This window comes from Pseudorca crassidens, chromosome 2 (genome assembly GCF_039906515.1).
Source record: "Pseudorca crassidens isolate mPseCra1 chromosome 2, mPseCra1.hap1, whole genome shotgun sequence".
Taxonomy (NCBI): Eukaryota; Metazoa; Chordata; class Mammalia; order Artiodactyla; family Delphinidae; genus Pseudorca; species Pseudorca crassidens.
In genome coordinates this window covers 155635049-155656570 of record NC_090297.1, presented here as the reverse complement: position 1 = coordinate 155656570, position 21522 = coordinate 155635049, and the positions used below count along the sequence as shown (strand labels likewise).

The 21522-nt window shown below is 36.8% G+C and overlaps 1 protein-coding gene across 12 annotated transcripts in view; it reads left to right on the top strand.

Annotated features, from left to right (window-relative positions):
• RGS7 (regulator of G protein signaling 7) overlaps positions 1 to 21522 on the top strand; it is a 614677-nt gene that overhangs the window by 196237 nt on the left and 396918 nt on the right. Inside the window, exon 1 of one of the 12 annotated variants that reach the window (XM_067729463.1) lies at positions 13361 to 13507. The exons of the other annotated variants lie outside the window; for them this stretch is intronic. The gene's annotated coding sequence lies outside the window, so the exon portion shown is untranslated. Of the gene's footprint in view, positions 1 to 13360; positions 13508 to 21522 lie in introns of those variants that run through there. 12 annotated transcript variants of the gene reach the window in all.

Genomic DNA, 21522 nt, shown 5'->3' with positions numbered 1-21522 from the left:
CCTGATGTGTAAAATGGGAATTAGTAATAGCCTCACCCATTACTGGACTGAATGTCAATATTATGACATAGTATGAGTGTGTTTCGTGTTTGGTCATTGCAATCGTTGTTGCTTTTGTTGTGGTCATCCATTTACAATGCTTGGTGTCAGTCTATTTATCTCTTGTAAAAATAAAATACAGTGTGTGTGAAGAAAAAAAAAGAGGGAGGAGATATGGGGATATATGTATAAAAAAAAAAAAGAGTCTCACCCAATAGAGTTTTAAGGATTAATTAAAATAATTCATATAAAGCTCTCAGCCCAGTGCCTGGTGAGGAGGATGATTGGGATCTTAAAAATAAAAGTTTCCCTTGGGTGTGCCATGCAATACATTGAATTTTCATTAGCATTAATGGCTCACTCTAATTCTGTGGACCTGAACAAATCCATTTCTTATCTGGTATTGGGAACAGAAGAATTAACCTCTTAAAAATTTGTCGGGCAAAGTAAAGATTTAGATTTATAAAGTTGCTTCGTCCTTTCTGACTCTGGTTTTAACACATAGAAACTGCTTTTGTGGACTATAATTAAAGTGGTGGAATGCTTCCATGTCTGATTTTCAATTTTCTCAACATGGTGCTTCAAGCAATGCCCCAAGTTAACCATTTTATTTAAAAATTGGGTCGTGTCGTATTAATTTCTTAGGATCACTAAAATTGTTGGGATCCTAAAATCCTCAGGATTAATGAACAAGGGTTATGAGCTCCAATTTTTTTTTGCTTTCCCTTCAGCAGACCTCAAGGTGGGTAGCAAGTGAACATATGAAGTCAGTGCACTTGGAAATAATTTGTATCTTTAAACAGTTAAACTCTCTGTATGCCATGGTGTTAGGGTAAACTGATTCAGAAACATGAACAATATTTCCTCACTTGTCCTCCCTCCAGGGTAAGTATGAATAAGTGTGTTCTGAGTAACCCGGAAGGATGGGACTGTGGACCCCTGTTTCTCAGTACTGCCTCAAACTGCATGGCTTACTGTAAAACTGCGGTATCATCTGGCTTGACCAGTAGGAGAGCAGTGGTGGTGGTTGGGTGGATGCGGGGTTGGGAGGCAAAAACTGGTAATTATCAGATTACCATAAAAGTAGCTAACCTAAATCCAGATAACTACTTTTCTCTCAGACTAATCAACCATACTTTCTATATGCTTTGAAATAAAAACTTCTGGCTATTAAATTCCTAAAATATGTTTATATACATTATGATATTTGATATTCATAACAACCCTGTGACCTAGGTAACTCAGGCATCTTTATTTATCTGTACAAAAAAGGAAAAGAAGAGTCAGGCAATCAAAGTATAAAAATCCACTGGAAGAAGTAAGCTGGAATAGAGGCCCAATTGTGGAGGCCAGAGGCTGTGGTTCAAATCCTAGACCTGCCCCATATAATGGTGACTTTGCCAAGGGATTTAAAACCTCTGAGCCTCAGCTTATGAATTTGAAAAATGAAGATTGTAATAGTCATTATGTAGGATTTATTACAAGGGACATAATTTGGAAACTGTAGGTAAGATATGAAGATGGTCTAATAATCTCTAAGGAAAAATTTGCAATGGCCTATTTATGCTTCTCTTTCTAGGACCAAAAAGTTATGCCAAGAAAATTCCTTGGCTCCCTTTTACTGCAAAACTTTGACAGAAAGAAGGCCCGATTGACATGTATACTTAAAGTTACTTGCCTTTTGCTCTTTAAAAGAGCATTGCGAATTCTTGAAAAAAACGTAATGCAGTTACGGGTAAATAATCTTCACTGTTTATTGCATTCTTTCTGAACTTTGAAAGTAAAATTTCCTTTCCTGCTCATTCTGCTCATTTCCACTTGACAAACAGATGACTCATTTCTCAAGGTTTGAAGATGGCAACGATTTAAAGTTTTCAAAGTCACCAGCAAATAAACTGACTTCAGGCTGAGTTTAGACACAAAACCAGATTTATTTATTTATTTTTTAAGATGTTGGGGGTAGGAGTTTATTAATTAATTAATTTATTTTTGTTGTGTTGGGTCTTCGTTTCTGTGCGAGGGCTTTCTCTAGTTGTGGCAAGCAGGGGCCACTCTTCATCGCGGTGTGTGGGCCTCTCACTGTCGTGGCCTCTCCTGTTGTGGAGCACAGGCTCCAGACGTGCAGGCTCAGTAGTTGTGGCTCACGGGCCCAGTCGCTCCGCGGCATGTGGGATCTTCCCAGACCAGGGCTCGAACCTGTGTCCCCAGCATTAGCAGGCAAACTCTCAACCACTGCGCCACTAGGGAAACCCAAAACCAGATTTATTTTTTCCTTGGGTTGTCAGTTCAAAATCTGGTGAATTCTGTCTAATGTGAGTCCAACTTGCTGTCCACAAAGCATTAAACTATGGATAGTACCTTAATTTTATTCAGTGATTTATAAACGTACAAAGTCCAGCAACCATACATATCCTATTCTTTGCCATATTCTTCTGATTAAGTATTGGATTTTAAGATACTGCTTTTTTTTTTTTTTTTTCTGTGAGTGAATGTAATTATTTCAAATCCTGGATGTAATACCTGTTTTTATTTTACCATTTTAACTTTATATTTTGCAGTTTCCTTATCAAAGTCAGTGTGCTCATTCACCCAAAATAATAGCCAGTGATGCCAAGAAAGACCTTGGTATCCAGATTGCCACATAAGCTGTGCTTCTTAAAAAATAACTTAGCAGAATCAGAAAGCAGAAGACATAACCAACAAGTATCTTGACAGCACAGAAGTGATTGTATAAACAATAGGATCAATTGAAAAGCAGTTTTTAGAACATGCTGAGTCCCGGTAGAGAAATACTAGTTTGCTAAAGGTTGATCTGAGCATAATGAGTTCAGTTAACCTTTCTATCTCATAATTTTCCACTTGTTAAATTGTGAAGATAATGCAGTTTTTTCTGGGTTGATAAACGGGATATTTCAAGAGTAGCACAAACACTAAATTTACACAATATCAAAAGGAATCAACTGAAAAAAAACCATCTAGTCAATCCATTTGCTACAGATGCATTAACTTTGACTGATTTTTTTTCATCTACTGAACTGAATGATTAAGAAAACATTACAGAGTTGTTTAAATTAACAAATTATCTGATGAATGTAGAGAAAGCTGGAATCCTTTCCATTTAATGTACCTATGTCACTCATGGATTAGGTACAGAAATAATCCGTTTCTCAAAATACCTAAGATATTCCCATGTGTTAACTCAATGACAGGTACTATAAAGTGATTTAAAAACCTCTAGAACTCACTTATGATTATAAAATTGAACTTCAGAAGATTTTTGTATAATAGAGTACTATGTAAGAGTAGAGTTACATAGATGTTTAAATTTCTGACATTTTATTTCATGGAACTGTGGGTCATATAAATGATCTATAAGTATGTGTTAAATGAATGAATAAATGGATAAGTGAAAGAACATTTATAGGAGTTAAAAGAACTGAGTTGTTGACTAAGATTGTGTGGCTATGTCTCAGCTGAATCATCAGCACAATGGGACCGCTGTCTGATTTATGGGATTATAGTGAGAAATGAAAAAAAAGAAAACTTTGGAAACCATTTAAATAACTATTTAAATGTAATATGATGCTTTATTTAGTACGGTAACATTTAATTTTTCCAACATTATGAGAAAATGACATGTTTGATGAATGAAATTTCTAGGCATTCACCAATTTAGGTAGTATTAAAGTAACCAGTTTGACAGAAATTTTCTAAAATATGGTATATATTTCTTTCCTTTATTAAACAAAACATAATGAACATAATTTAACCTTGCTCTAATGACTCATACTCATCGTTACAAAGTGGGCTGCAAAGTAATAATTTTTTCTTGATTATTAAGTTTGTAGGACTGATGGCTCCTACATCAAATGGCCCCTGACTGCTTTGCTTGTCTAATTAGCTTATTCCTATCATCTGTCACTTCTGACGATCCTAAGAAGATGACTTTATTGCTTCTAGTCTTTAGTTTTCTGTAGGCCTGGATGAGGTAGGATTGACAGGAGAAAATGGGGATCTAATGCAAAGCAAGTAATTTTCACCCTGGAACTGGATTCTCTTTCTGTGCTACAGTAGCAGAGTGAAATCTTCCCTGTTGCACAGGCAAAGTCACTTTCTGCTCTCTGCTCTGATTTCCATCTACCCTTTGCACATTGACCCATATTTGTAATTGCCAATTGCTCTGCCAGCCTGCCTATTCCTTGACAGCCTGGTAAACTTGGACAGAAATCATCAATTGTACACCTCCTATCATTATACCTGACATACATAGTAAGTTTATAATAAATATTTGTAGAAATAAACGCATAAGAGATTTACCAGCTCTCTTTGTCTCTGTCTCTCCAAATAGGGCTGTTGTGTGTCTTTTCAGGCTGCTTGCAAAGTTGTCTAGAATCAAAACATATTAAAGGATAATTGTTTCTGATTATAATATCCAGGGATAATTCATTGTTTTCACTTCTTTTAAAAAATTTTTTAATTTTAATTTTTTTATTGGAGTATAGTTGCTTTACAATATTCTGTTAGTTTATACTGTATAGCAAAGTGAATGAGCTATACTTATATATATATATCCCCTCTTTGTTGGATTTCCTTTTCATTTAGGTCACCACAGGGCATTGAGTACAGGTCCCTGTGCTATACAGTAGGTCCTCATTAGTTATCTATTTTACACATAGTATCAATAGTGTATATATGGCAATCCCAATCTCCTAATTCATCCCACCCACCCCCTCCCGTGGTATCCTTATGTTTGTTCTATGTTTGTGTCTCTGTTTCTGCTTTGTAAATAAGATCATCTATACCAATTTTTTCAGATTCCACATATATATGTTAATATACAATATTTGTTTTTCTGACTTACTTCACTCTGTATGACAGTCTCTAGGTCCATCCATGTCTCTACAAATGACCTAATTTTGTTCCCTTTTATGGCTGAGTAATATTCCATATATATATGGAATATATATATATGTTTGTATATATGTACAAACATAAATATATATATTTACAAACATATAAATATATATATATATATATGTTTGTATATATGTACAAACATCTTCTTTATCCATTCATCTGTTGATGGACATTTAGGTTGCTTCCATGTCCTGGCTATTGTAAATAGTGCTGCAGTGAACATTGGGGTACATGTGTCTTTTTTGAATTATGGTTTTCTCTGGGTATATGCCCAGTAGTGGGATTGCTGTGTCATACGGTAGTTCTATTTTTAGTTTTTTAAGGAATTTCCATACTGTTCTCCATAGTGGGAGTATCAGTTTACATTCCCACCAACAATGCATGTGGGTTCCCCTTTCTCCACACACTCTCCGAGCGTTTATTGTTTGTAGATTTTTTGATGATGGCCATTATGACCGGTGTGAGGTGATACCTCATTGTAGTTTTGATTTGCATTTCTCTAATGATTAGTTATGTGAGCATCCTTTCATGTGTTTGTTGGCAATCTGTATATCTTCTTTGGAGAAATGTCTATTTAGGTCTTCTGCCCATTTTTGGATTGGGTTGTTTGTTTTTTTGATATTGAGCTGCATGAGCTGCTTGTAAATTTTGGAGATTAATCGTTTGTCAGTTGCTTCATTTGCAAATATTTTGTACCATTCTGAGGGTTGTCTTTTCATCTTGTTTATGGTTTCCTTTGCCATGCAAAAGCTTTTAGGTTTCATTAGGTCCCATTTGTTTATTTTTGTTTTTATTTCCATTTGTTCTAGGAGGTGGGTCAAAAAGGATCTTTCTGTGATTTATGTCATATAGTGTTCTGCCTATGTTTTCCTCTAAGAGTTTTATAGTGTCTGGCCTTACATTTAGGTCTTTAATCCATTCTGAGTTTATTTTTGTGTATGGTGTTAGGGAGTGCTCTAATTTCATTCTTTTACATGTAGCTGTCCAATTTTCCCAGCACCACTTTTGAAGAGGCTATCTTTGCTCCATTGTGTATTCTGCTACTTTTGGATGGAATGTCCTATAAATATCAATTAAGTCTATCTAGTCTAATGTGTCATTTAAGGCTTCTGTTTCCTTATTAATTTTCTGTCTGGGTGATCTATCCATTGGTGTAAGTGGAATGTTAAAGTCCCCCACTATTATTGTGTTACTGTTGATTTCCCCTTTTATGGCTGTTAGCATTTGCCTTATGTATTGAAGTACTCTTATGTTGGGTGCATAAATGTTTACAGTTGTTATAGCTTCTTCTTGGATCGATCCCTTGATCATTATGTAGTGTCCTTCCTTGTCTCTTGTGACAGTCTTATTTTATTTAAAGTCTATTTTGTCTGTTAAGAGTATTGCTACTCCCTCTTTCCTTTGATTTCCATTTGCATGGGATATCTTTTTCCTTCCCCTCACTTTTAGTCCGTATATGTCCCTGGGTCTGAAGTGGGTCTCTTGTAGACAACATATATATGGCTCTTGTTTTTGTAACCATTCAGCCAGTCTCTGTCTTTTGGTTGGAGCGTTTAATCCATTTACATTTAAGGTAATTATTGATATGTATGTTTCTATTACCATTTTTTAATTGTGTTGGGTTTGTTTTTATAGGTCTTTTTCTTCTCTTGTGTTTCCTGCCTAGAGAAGTTCTTTCAGAATTTGTTGTAAATATGGTCTGGTGGTGCTGAATTCTCTTAGCTTTTGCTTGTCTGTAAAGCTTTTGATTTCTCTGTTGAATCTGAATGAGATCCTTGCTGGGTAGAGTATTCTTGGTTGTAGGCTCTTCCCTTTCATCACTTTAAATATATTATGCCACTCCCTTCTGGCCTGAGGAGTTTCTGCTGAAAGATTGGCTGATAACCTTATGGGGATTCCCTTGTATATTATTTGTTACTTTTCCCTTGCTGCTTTTAATAGTTTTTCTTTGTATTTAATTTTTGTTAGTATGATTAATACATGTCTTGGTGTGTTTCTCCTTGGGTTTATCCTTTATTGGAATGTCAGCACTTCCTGGACTTGATTGACTATTTCCTTTCCCATGTTAGGGAAATTTTCGCCTATATTCTTTTCAAATATTTTTTCAGACCCTTTCTCTTTCTCTTCTTTTCCTGGTACCCCTATAATTCAAATGTTGGAATGTTTAATGTTGTCCCGAGACCTCTGAGACCGTCCTCAATTCTTTTCATTCTTTTTTCTTTATTCTGGTCCGTGGCAGTTATTTCCACCATTCTGTCTTTCAGCTCACTTATATGTTGTTCTGCCTCAGTTATTCTGCTATTGATTCTTTCTACTGTATTTTTAATTTCAGTTATTGTGTTGTTCATCACTGTTCTTTAGTTCTTCTAGGTCCTTGTTAAACGTTTCTTATATTTTGTCCATTGTATTTCCGAGATTTTGGATATCTTTACTATCATTACTCTGAATTATTTTTCAGGTAGATTGCCTATTTCCTCTTCATTTACTTGGTTTTGTGGATTTTTATCTTTCTCCTTTGTCTGCAACATATTTCTTGGTCTTCTCATTTTGTCTAACTTTCTGTGTTTGAGGTCTCCTTCCTGCAGGCTGGCTGCAGGGTTGTAGTTCCTCTTGCTTCTGGTGTCTGCCCCCAGTGGGCGAGGTTGGTCCAGTGGCTATGTACGCTTCCTGATAGGAGGGACTGATGCCTGCATTCTGGGGTTTGGAGCTGGATTTAGTCCCTCTGATGTGTTGTGCTGCATCAGGTGGTGTGTTTTGGAGTGTCTGTGGGCTTACTATGACTTTAGGCAGCCTATCTGCAGATGGGTGGGTTTGTGTTCCTGTCTTGCTTGTTTGGTGTGGGACATTCAGCACTGGAGCATGTGGTCAGTTGGGTACAGCCAGGTCTTTGAATTGAGATGGAGACCTCCATGAGAGCTCTTGCTGTTTAATATTCCCAGGGACCAGGAATTCTCTGGAGTTCCAGCATCCTGGACTTTGCACTCGCACCCCAGAGGCTCAGGCCTGACCCCCCAGCTTGGGAACCAAGACCCTGCAAGCCACACAGCTTGGCAATAAAAGGAAAAAGCAAAGAAAAAAAAAAAAGCAGATAGAAAACAGATGAAAACAAAGAGGCAAAAAAACCCAAGACAGATAACAAAGACAAAAACAAGCAAACAGCAACAACAACAATTAAGAACAAACAAATGAACAGACAGACAAAACCCCAGATGGGTGGTTAAAGCAGAACCAAACAAAAACAAAAACAAAAACTAAGAACATACACACATACAAAAAAAGGATAAAAAGAAAAACGGGGAAAATAAAAAGCAAGAGAACAACCAGACAAAGAAAAGAACCCCAAAATGTTATCAAACAATTAAAACAAAATTGACAAAAACAAAAAATAAAAAACAAAATAAAAGCAGAATGCGAACTGAATGAAAAAGCAAGTAGAACAAAACAAACACACAAAAATGGTTTTAAAAAGATAAGAAGAAAGGAAAAAATATGTAAACAAAATAGAACAAAGGAAAGAAAAAAGAAAAAAACAACAACAAAAAAGTAACGTAGAAATAGAAATATAAAAAAACAATAAAAATATGTATAAAAAACTAAAGTATAATAAAAATAAAGCAAGTAAGAAGACAACAACAGAAAAATCAAAACTTAAAAAAATAGTAAAAATTGTATTTTCCTGGGGTCTCATCTCTCAGTGTCCTTGCCCCCACCATGAGTCACAGCCAACCTCTTCCTCCCCAAGAGGCCCTCCAAAACCTCTAGATAGGTCTTTGGTCCCCCTGTGGGCACTGTGGCAGCAGCTTAGACTCTGACTTGGGCAGACTCCTGTGGGTACTAGTCCCCAATGTCCACAGCTGCTAGAGCTAGAGCAGTTTCATTAGTGGGAACACTCGTTGTCCATTCAGATATTCCATAGATGTGGGGTTTACCTAGCTGATTGCAGTGATTTATGTCTATGGCATTTAAAAATTTTTTAAATGACATTTTAAAAAAGATATTATCCACTCGATAAATAAAAGTGAGGGAGGTGTGAGGGAAAGAATATAAATGAAAATTAAGTTTATTCATTATTTCAAACCTTTGGAAATTAATTGAAAGCAAAAACCTGTATGGTTATTGGAATGCCTTGCGTAGAAACTCTAAATGGTGCCCCAACACACTTTGTGATGAACAATTGGCATGTCAAGGCAATTCCAGCACACTTGTATATGAGAATACTACTATTATCTGCATGACTCAGCTGCCATAGTGGTTACCCACCATGCTGATAGTAACTGAAAGGAGAGCCACATGGTAACTGTCTAACAGAGTCATTTTAGGATTCCATTAGGGATGTCACTAGGAGATCAGTTGAGATTTGGATATGTTCTTTATTGCTGCAACTACCTATCCTCAGCTGAGTTAATGTGGGAAATAGGCTGGTTGAGAACCATCCTAACAATTGAGGATATCAATTATAAACACACTAACACACATGCATATGAACATATATAAGAAAAAAACCAAACCAATTTCTTATAAACTACATATAAGAATTTCATTCAAATTTGCTTCTGTTTAATAGGTAAATTCCTCATTTACTAACTAAAAAGTGATCAAGTCATCTTGCATTAGCCATCAGTAAAGTGTATTTACTAGACTCAAGTTAACAATATGTTGTTTTCAATTAATGGCTAAAGAAGCACACATACATATATGCATACACACATTTTCACATACACATTTGGATGAAGACGACTCTTGATTTTCTTAAGGACCATAAACAAGGAGCATATTCATATATATATATATATATATATATGCTTTTCTATATCTATTTATATATGACCATACATAACATATATATATGTGTATATATTTATAGTTTCTTATAGCTGCAGAAAAAATTACCATAAACTTCCTAGTGACTTAAAACAGCACCCATTTATGAACTCAGAGTATATGTGGATCAAAGGTCAGGAGTCTGGAGACAGCCTAACTGGGTCCTCTGTTCAGGGGCTCAAAAGACTGAAATCAAGATGTCAACCAGGCTACATTCTTATCCGAGGGCTCAACTAGGGAGGAATCCACTTCTATGTTTCCTCAGGTTATTTGCACAATTCATTTCCTTTTGGCTGTAGAATTCATGGTGGTTTTCTTCTTCCAACTTAACAATGGAGAAATGGAGAGAGAGCGTTTGCTGCTGTCACACAGCATTTTCATTTATGTCATAATCGATAGAATCCAGTTATATGGTCTTATTACCAAGGTTGGTGTCTTTATTACATTGAAAGACAGGGAGAACGGATACTGAAAGAAATCTTACCATCTTTGCTTTGGTGTGCCCCTAGCCACCCAACTATTTGTATGTGTTCTTTACTCCACACCTCTGACATAATTCCTCCTTCCCAAAGGAGGCAAGCCCAATGTTCTAACCACTTACTATCTGAACCAAAGTCCAAGATATCTGCTTCAATCTCCTGCTTTCTCCCATGTATGGGTAGTATTTTTCTTATTTTGGTGACCTATAAACTAAATGACATGTTATTTGCCCCTCCCAGCTTATCCCATTTCAGTGGACCAATGGCATAAGAAACACTAATAGAAACTCTCATTCAGACAAGAGGAGAATGGGGGACATAGGCACTGTTCCATAGCATTGGATTGGCCAAAAAGTTCCTTCGGTTTTTCAGTAAAAAGAAACATTTTTCATTTTCATCAAGAACTTTATTGAACAATGTAACAACACAGCAACATAATCATTGTTGTGTTCCACTACCTTCTGCCATTTTCCAGGCAACTTCATAATTCCATATTCCCAAAACTTTTAATCTTTTTGAGCAAAGAACTGTTCCAGGTGCCTTTTACAGTCTTCTAGGGAATTGAAATTTTTTCCATTAAGAGAATTTTGTAAAGACCAAAATAAATGGAAATCCAAGGGTGCAATGTCTGGTGAATACAGTGGATGAATCAGAACTTCCCAGCCAAGCTGTAACAGTTTTTGCCTGGTCATCAAAAACCATGCGGTTTTGCATTATCCTGATGGAAGATTATGCATTTTCTGTTGACTAATTCTGGACACTTTTCATTGAGTGCTGCTTTCAGTTGGTCTAATTGGGAGCAGTGCTTGTTGGAATTAATCATTTGGTTTTCTGGAGGAGCTCGTAATAGAGGACTCCCTTCCAGTCCCACCATATTCACAACATCACCTTCTTTGGATGAAGACCGGCCTTTGGTGTGGTTGGTGGTGGTTCATTTCTCTTGCCCCACGATCTCTTCCATTCCACATTATTGTACAGTATCCACTTTTCATTTCCCATCACAATTTGTTTTAAAAATGGAACATTTTCATTATGGTAAGTAGAGAATCACATGCGGAAATATGATCAAGAAGGTGTTTTTCACTTAACTTATGTAGAACCCAAACATCAAAGCGATTCACATACCCAAGCTGGTGCAAATGATTTTCAGTGTTTGATTTGGATATTTTGAGTATGTCAGCTATCTCTCGTATGGTATAATGTTGATTGTTCTCAGTTAACGTCTTGATTTGATCACTATCAACCTCAACTGGTCTACCCGACCGCGGAACATACTCCAGTTAGAAATCTCCAGCACGAACCTTCGCAAACCACTCTTGACGTTTGATCACTTACAGCACCTTCTGCATACACTGCACAAATCTTTTTGCGTTTCAGTTGCATTTTTACCTTTCTTGAAATAATAAAGCATAATATGCCAAAAATGTTGCTTCTTTTCTTCATCTTCAATGTTAAAATGGCTACACAAAAATTCATCTATTTTGTTGTTTTTTTTTTTTTTAATGCACGCTGATATGGCAGTTGTCACAATACAGTCTAACAAAATTGTTTCAAATGAAGTTGAAGACAACTAAGCGATACTAGAGCCATCTTATGGAAAAAAGCTGAACGAACTTTTTGGCCAACCCAATAATTACCAATCTGACTGGTTAGGAATAGCAAAGATTTCCTTCCCTGGTCATAGAGCATTTTTCTTGCTGAACTTGTCCTGCAGGCCCTGGTTCTGCCCTCCATTGTTCACTGTCTTTGTGCCCTCTGGCTCAGCCTTCCAAAAGACTGTTCTTAGTGCATTATCGTACATGACCTTTCTATGGGAGGGTATTGGGGAGCATGCCATGCTTGAGGTTGCTCAGTTGGTGTTAGTTTTGGGGCCAGGGTTCTCATAGAGTCTGAACATTGATGGGCTTTTTCAGGCTGGGAGTGTGGATTATTTGGTAATAGTCTTTCAAAAGCTTAAAAGACTTCTGATCTGTTTATTCATAATAGTCTCATCTGCAAATAACTATAGCCAAAGGCACTGTCTAGGAAATTTTTCAATCCAAAATCTCTGGCTCTACTCATCGCAGCCTATGTCAACTACAGGGTGACTTCCTTGCGATCTTCTAAAATAATAGCTTAAGCTTTTCCCTGTCCTCAGTTTCAGGGCTTTTGTAAGACAGGATTATCATTTCATTCCTGTTGTGGCTGCACCTTGGAGCTATTCTAGACTAGCTGATTTAATCTCATTTTATATTCTATGTCTTCCCATTTGTTAGGCTCCAACTACAGTGTCTTCTTTTAGTTCTTCAGGTAGCTGAACTTTTTTTCCTGCTCAGGGCCATTGCCATATGCTGCTTCTCCTTGAAATGTTTTTCCCCACATAGCCTCTTATTCTTCCTCCTATCCTTCAATGACTGACTAACTCCATTGCATGCCCAGTTCCCAAGTTCAAATGTCACCTATTAAGAGAGACTTTTCTGACCACTATATGTACATAAAGTCCCCCATTTTTATTCTCTATTTTGTCTTCATGTTTCCTTCATGATGTTTACCCAATGGATGATTTTAAAATTTGCTTTCTGTAATGGGTTGAGTAGTGTTGCCCCCCCCCCAATTAATGTCCACCTAGAATCTCATAATATGACCTTGTTTGGAAATTGAATCTTTGCAGATATATCAGTTAAGGATCTTGAGATAGAATTATCCTGGATTTAGGATGGGCCCCAGACCCAATGACTGGTGTCTTTGCAAGAAGAGGAGAGGATACAGAAAGACACATGGGGAAGAATGCCATGTGAAGAAGGAGACAGAAATGGGAGTGATATTGTCACAAGCCAAGGAATGTGAGAAGCCACCAGGAGTGGAATAGGCAAAGAATATTCCTCTTGAGCCTTTGGAGGGAACATGGCCCTGTTAATACCTTGATTTCAGACTTCTGGACTCTGGAAATGAGAGAGAATAATTTTTTTTGTTTTATGCTATGCAGTTTGTGATAATTTGTTATGGCAGCCCTAGGAAACTAATATACTTTTATTTTTATTTGATTTTTTCCTGACTGTTCTGTAGAATGCTGCTTCTCAGATATGAACCTGCATCAGAGTCACCATGAAGGATTGTTAAAACAGACTTGCTGGGCTCCAGCCCCAACATTTCAGATTCAGTAGGTCTGAGGTTCTAAGATGAGGCCTAAGAATTTACATTCCTAACAGTTTTTCAGCTCATGATGATGCTTCTGGACTGTGGGGTCAAACTTTGAGGACCACTGCTCTCAGGTATAAACTTCTGAAGTTTGGAACCAGATTTGCCATTTTCAACATTGTACACTAGAGCCCTGGCATGGAGTCTGACACATGGTGTGCGATCATTACATATTTGTTAAGTGAATTATTAAGTTGGTAGGTTAAGAAACTCATATTTGTATAGGTTACTCATTCAACATATTCTAGACCTAGCATGAATGCTGATTACAAATATAAACTGCTGTGCCCAACAATAAAGTTGTATACAAATTTAGTACCTACCTCCTTCTGTGGTGTTAATAGCTAAGTATCCTGGCTGTTCACCAAAATAAGTCCATCAAATGGTGAGACTTCATATACAGAAGGAGTGAACCCTTTACAAAGAGGCAGCTGAGGATTTGAATACAATGGAATGGAAATTTGACCTATATGATTGTATGTGAATATTACTGTTCAGTACTATGGTTATGGTTATAGACATTTGAGTTAAATTTTTTCCAGTGATGTTCAGATTATATAAAACCTTATTGGCAACTCTGAGAATAGTTCCTTGCATTCAGACTACTGAGGAAAAACGTTTCCTCAATATTGGGATTTATTGATCCCAAGTACATATTAGCATATGTCGGTTGCAAACTGGTGGCCCATGGGCAAAATCTGCCTAGTTGATGTGTTTTGTTTGGTTTGCACAGTATTTTTTAAATGTGGGAAACTTCACATACATATTTAGATATCTGCCTTCTTGATAAAAGCCCTTAAAGCAACAGTCTGCCAGATCTAATTAGAAGCTACCACATTTAGATGGGTCAGGGGCTCCTCAGAGAGACAGTACCCCACTGCTTATCTTACACCTGACTTTCATTCCGTTACTTCCTTGACCTTCCTGTAGACACATGAGTTTTCAACCTGTCGTGTTATATAACAAACGTTAGAACATGTGCTGTGTATAAGGAACTGAAATTGGATGTGAAGAGATGATTAAGACAGCCCTCGGCCTCCAAGCACACATGGTCTATTGGGAGAGATAGGCGCTGAAGCAAATAATTATAATGGTGAAAGTGATATCTATAATGGAGGTTTTCCTAAAGTATTAGAGGAATTACTACTAATTATTGCAAAGAAGCGAGAGAGAGGGAAAAAAGATCCAAGTTTTTTGTTCTTTCACAGATGAAATGCCGTAGATGTGGGGAAGATTTTTTAAAAATGCAGAATGATTCTTGGCAAAGTGCATGATTTCCACTGGGCGTGTCCTTTGCTTTTTTCCCTTTTTATATGTAACTATTTTGTTTATTGAAAACATTTAGTTTGTGCTTCTCTTATCTTTGCTACTGAGGATAGTGATATGGTAACAAGTTTATTGATTTTGTCTTTTTCTTTCTTCATGCTGTCATGCACATGATAAAATATTTCATTTCAGATTACTGCTTTTTCAGTGTCACCAGAAACAAATGATAATAAAAATAATTAAGTAAACAAAGTACTACCAGCCATCGCCACCAATATGTTTTGTATTTGGCCAATACTGTTTTGGTTTTAGCTAACTCTGGCGTATAAGACACTTTTCATCAATGACTTGTTTTACTTTTCATCAGAATCATCATTTTTAACCTGGATGTATGAAGCATGATAATTGCCTGGGTAATTATGACAGAAGTATAGGGTTGGACAAAAAATTTGTTCGAGTTTTTCTGTACAATGTTGCAGGAAAAACCCGAATGAACTTTTTGGCCAACCCAATATGATTTCATGTAGGATTTAGCATAGGAACACTTGGAGAAATTCCTCCTTATAATTTGTAATGGCATCATGCTTGTTTCTGCTTGTGACCTCTGCCTAAAAGAATTTTTATTACTCCCAGGAATATGCACCTGATTATCTGTGTTAATTACTGGTGGAAAAGGAATGAAGCACCAGGATCACCTAGAGAAAAGAGGTTCTCAGGCTTAAAGTCCAAAGATTTTTGTACATGAAACTATCTTGAACAATATAATAAGGTCTACCAACAAAGAATTTTCGCCAAAATGAAAGTGAGATATTAAGTGTAATGCTAGATCCATTAAGAATTTCAAAGTGTTCTTAATGTGACAGTCAGTGCAAATCATTTGACTTTCTATGAGTCTTATTTTTTTATTACGTGTGTTCCATCCCTCCTATACTAATGCCTCTCTTCTACTCTCTCTCTTTTTCCCTACAGTCCTACTCAGTACTTCTACTTTCTTCCAGTGTATTGTCTTGGCCAAGGATGTTAAGTTATCTTTGCTTTATGTCTCTTCTTTTTAATATAAAAACAAATATTTTTGTCTCTTATGTTAAAAGGTAATAAGAATTAACCTGATAAAATCTAGGAAAGAATTAAATACATATTGTTATCAGGTTGTTGCAAACAAATAAAAATCATCCTTAAAATTTCACTGAAGTATGGCAAGTATTTCTTGAGAGTCTAGCTCCTGAAACATGAAGAGTCCTGAGCATTGTTTTGTGCTTAACATGTTTAGAACAGTGTGAATTCATATGGTGTGAAAGATTTCTTTTAAAGTTAGTGTCATCTGGTGTGTCTGGCTGCACTGAAAACTTGGAGTTGTGTCAGTCTGATTAGGATATCCTACTGAGTGTGTGGTTAAAAACCCTGCTGTGCTTTTCATTTTTTTACCTTTCCTTGGTCCTGGCTTGAGGGTCAGCACATTGTTATGACTAGAATTGACTACCATGTTTAAATTTCCAACTGAGCCAGTTTTCTCTGATTTTCTTCTGGCCAATCTATGTGTTACTTGTTCCTGACCAAAATGACATTTTATTTAGAGAGTAGGAAGCCTCAGGCAAACTCTAGAAAGATCATAGAAAGTAGTTAGTGAAAATCATTGACCCTCAAGGTAACTATTCTAGTGTGTTGGAATAAAGGTTATAATTTGATTTGATTTGGCTTTAGAAGTTGTGAATTGGAGGCAAGAGGGAAGCCTTTGGTGTTGCCCAGGCCTGCCTTTGTCCTGTTCCCAAGAAGTCCCTGAGCGTGGTTTTGATAAGGTCAACCCACTGTGATCCAGAGGTTGGCCTGGACCTACAAACTCAGAGATCTGACTGGTTAACACAATTGAAGTCAACCTGTCCCTCAGCATGCAATTACATATCATCCCCGTTCATAAAGTTGGACATAAAGCAGAGCAGAATTTATTAATTTCCAGTAAAATTGGCCAGAGTGCTGAAATCTTGTGTCCTCTAGTCAACCCAAATGCTCTCTACAGTCAAAATACATAAGAAGCCAAATAAAAATGGAAAGTAGTTGTGAACATTTATTTGAAAAGAGGGATGTTACACCGTTATCTCCGCAAAACCACATATAGCCCTAGTACTGAACGAGTTGAGCTAAATCACCCTGTTTTCACTGAAAGGATTGAAAGGTCACTACAGTTGCTTGCTTCAGGCACCTTCTTTTCATGGCTTCTGATTAAGCCCCTATTCATCCCATTGGCTGAGTTCAGCCAGAAGTGATCATGCTTTCCTACCCATGGAGCTAGTCTTTCTTTAAGGAGATGTTGCATATAACTGTTCCTATCATATAGTTTTTAAAGTGGTAAAGGCAGGACAACTTAACTTACATCTTTTACAATTTCTTGGAACATAATGCTGTCATTTCCAATATACTAACTATAGGTCTACATTCTACACTTAAAAAATATATATTTATTTATTTGGCTGTATTGGGTCTTCCGTGCGGCATGTGGGGTCTTCGTTGTGGCACTTGTTGCGGGTACACGGACTCCTCTATAGTTGTGGCGTGTGGGCTTTCAGAGCACTTGGGCTCTGTAGTTGTGACACGTGGGCTCTCTAGTTGAGGCACGCAAGCTCAGTAGTTGTGGCATGCGGCTTACTTGCCCCACGGCATGTGGGATCTTAGTTCCCCTGACCAGGGCTTGAACCCGTGTCCCCTGCATTGGAAAGTGGATTCTTTACCATGGACCACCAGGGAAATCCCTAGGTCTACATTCTAAAGGTATAACAGGCTTAATGAAGGCAACGATTGTCAAAGGACTGGAAACTATGGTTTAAAAACAGTTGCAGACTGCCTTAATTCTAATAAGCGCTCTGCTATTTACTGGCTATGTAGACTTGGCAAAGAAACTTACAACTTTAAGTCTCAGTTTTCCCATCTGTAAAATGGGAATAATAATATTGCCTGCTTCATAGAATAGTGAGGATTAAATGACATGATATATACATAAGGTTAAGCAAATTTCCAGGCATTTATTGAAGTAAGCATTAAGTTGAATGTTAGTTATTACTATTTATAGTATTATAATACATGCTCTTTTTAATCATGCCTTAAAAACACCAATCAGGTGAAGTGGGCTGATCAGGTTTGAATGGAGATTTTGATTCTCTTGGTGCAATGAGTTCTCTGTGTCAATGGCAAAACTTCCAAGATCCTTCTAACTGCTACTTTTGGATACATTGAAAGCTATAGTCCCTTCTCATGACTAAATCCCATCAAAAATTATATTTCAGTTACTCCAGTACCTCTGCATACGCAGATACAACCTGGGAATGATGTAGTTTCTATTTTGGAACTTCTCAAAGGGGGTGTTTTATTTTATGAAGATTTCTTAGTCATTTCTACAGATGATTTGGATGTCTAACCAAATTCAAAATGCATTAGCTACCATATTCCTTCTGATTTCAAACCAGCAAAATGTGGTAGACAAAATGAATACACTTTGAAAAGTCCTGCTATAGATAACATGGCCTGGATGGTTTGATAGGTCAGGAAAAGAGAAATCAAATTTCAATTAAAATATTTAATAAGCTGGAATGGTGCAACAAAATATGCAACTCCTCCATAATTCCAGGACAGTTTGAATATCAAATTGACTCATCACCATTTTAATTCTGAGTTGATTTGTTATTATTATGAAACAGCTCTTATTTTGCAGGTATAATTGATAATACAAATAAAGAGCCAATACATAAAACTCACATTGAATTTTGTGAGCATGAAAGCTATAACAACGCTCTATTTTAAATTCAAATATACATTCCACATCCCAGTTCTTCATTGCTACGTATCTCATGTGTCCACATATCATTCAGGTGATGAGTCACTCAGTCTCTCTTACTTGGAAGAGGAACAAAGTAATATCTTTCATTTTAATGTCTGTCTTGAATTTTATAAAGAGGGTGAGATCTTACCCAGAACTCTTTGCACTATTTAGAAGAAAGGAATACCCTCTCTTGATCTTGAGGGCTGAGTCATTGTCTGTATCATAAGAAGTCAAGGATGATGGAACATTGCTTTTTCAAATTCCCTTCCATGATAATGACTAGCCCCCAATTTTTCCACATTGAAATCATACATCTGACATGTTGTAAAAGGAAGAGCTAACATAGGAATCTCAGGTCCATATTACTTAATGATAATAAGAAGTTCTACATGTTCTATCAAAAATATGACAAAATGGCCCTAGGAAAAGGTTTTCTTCCTGCCATATTGACTTAACCTTTTCCAGAGGTGCTCCAGTTTCTCATCACCTGCTTTGCCTTTGGCCCAGAACACCTTCTGCCCTTCCCACCCTTCATCCATCTGGCTTCATGCTGCTTGTCCTGCATGGACTTAACTCAACATCACCTCCTCTTAAAGATGCTGTCTACACTGGCCTCCTTCCACTCTGACTTAGGTGTTGTTCTTCTGTATTCTTCTTTGATCCCATAGCACTCTGCTCATACCTCAATGCTCTTATTAACTAAGTAGAAATATCTCATTTTCTTGTCCATTTTTTTTAGTGTATAGTAGATACCCTATATGTTTGTTTAATAAGGAATAAATGAAGGGATGAATGGAAGAAATGTTTATTTTTGCCTGGGGCAGTTGGAAAGTTCCTACATTTGGATTGTCTAGAAGGATGGGTAGGTGTTTGTCAATAGAGGAACAAAGAAGGGGATTGTAGGTAGAAAGAACTGTGCATGACAAAGACAAGAAATGAAAACACTTGGCGAGTAGAGGGAGGAGTTAATGTTTTGCTGTATAGTGAGACAAGTGGATGAGATAAAGTGGAATCAGGTGGGTAATAGAACAGTGTTGGACAGGTCAGGTGAGATTAAATTATGAAAGGCTTTTGAAGCTGGAGTAAGCAGAAAAGAAATCATTGTTACTTCTTAGGTAAGCAACAGATGTAATTGAAATGGATTATGTGTTTACAAACAATAGAAAAGATAAACACATGTATCATTTCTTTGTGAACTCTGACTCCATAAAGCTCAGTATACTTTGAAAAGTAAGAATAGGCATAAGCTCTTGGGTACTCTTTTGAGAAACATTGCATAAATAAATTGATGGATGGAGAGAAAGATAGAAGGTTCATGGGTAGATTTGTGGCAAAATTTTTATGATTTGCATGTGCATATGGGAACCCCAGACGTGTTAGTATTCAATTGGCCATTAATGTGCCCTTTGGGATTAAAATTTTTGTTTCTAATCTTCTGATATCTTTGACAATAAAGTTTCAGGCATCTGGAGACTAAGTGCTATTGTATCAAAGCCACTGACTCCCAGGGATAAATTAAAATTCTGGAACTTTTAGGAATAGTCCAGGGAAAACATTTTCTACCTTAGTTTGGGAGGCAGATCATAAATATTCTTTACACTTAAACAGGTATCATCATTGCTGGTACATTTCCCTATTGTTTACATGTTTGAAGATGTATCCATTCATTTATCTAGGCAACATTAAAATGGCTCCCATTTATTTGACAAATACTATTTTTCCAGCTCCATATTTAATACAGATATTTTGACCTAAAATTATGTGAAGAAAGGATTGAGTCTGAATTGGGGTCTATAAGTCATTATGCATTTCTGTATAAGGTGTTTAGTGTTTTGTGAGAGGTGAGATAATTATAGACAGGTGTATATGTAGCAAGTCTATCTATGTGAATACCAAAATTGGGGTATTCATCAGTAATCAAATGTATGATATTTTGCCCATCGAACCTTAAATCATATAGCTCAAGAGTTGGCAATTTTTCTAAAAAGGGCCAGATGGTATACATATTGGGCTTTGTGGGCTATACGATACCTGTTACAACTTCTCACTTCTGTCATTCCAGGGTAAGCAACCATGTACAACATGTAAATGAATAAGCATGGCTGTGTTTTAATAAAGCTTTATTTATGGATACTGAAATTTGAATTTTGTATGATTTTCACATATCATGAAATATTATGCTTTTTATTCTTTTCAACCATTAAAAGACCTAAAAAACATTATCAGCTCATGAGCCATACAAAAACAGGTGGCAAGCCAGATTTGGCCCATGAGCCAATGTTTGCTGATTCCAGACAAAGATGATCATCTTTGCATCTAGAATCATTTTCTGGATCTGCCTGATGGATCTACTTCCAAGTTGCCTGGATGAGAAGCATCCCTTCCTTGGAAACCAGTTTTTACTTAAGTATTGATGAGAATGATTCTCACACCAACTACTAATTACCTTTTACAACAGGTGGTTTTCCATGTGGTGCAAACCAAGGAATGCATTGTGAATCACAGAGGGAAGGTGGTGTGGGAAATCCTTACTTTCAAACTTTCCTAGCCTCAACTGCTTCCTCTCCCTCTTCACTAACTCATGTTAGAGCATCAGACTTTTCAGGAACTGATGCCAGCCAGGGCTCCTGGAAGTAGGTAGAAGCAATGGAAAGTAACATTCAGCAGGAAAAGGGTGGCCCCTGTATCCAGGTTATATCTTGGAATAGATGTTTTCCTTTTTTTCCCAAGAACTGCCAGTAAGCTAGGAATGCAAGTTGCACTGATGGAAATGCCAGTCCTAGCAGCTGTGACCAACAGCATGCTTACCTTTGGTAGAGATTTTAAAAATATATATGTACATTCACACATAAGTATGTATACATGTACTCATGTACAGGAGGTAGGTTGTAGTCAGAGGCTGGGATATAAAATGATAATTAAGCAGTATCCTTGGGACCAGTATCTGGAAGGGAGGAAAAAAGAAGCAATACTCATGTACAGGAGGCAGGCTGTAGTCAGAGTCTAGGATATAAA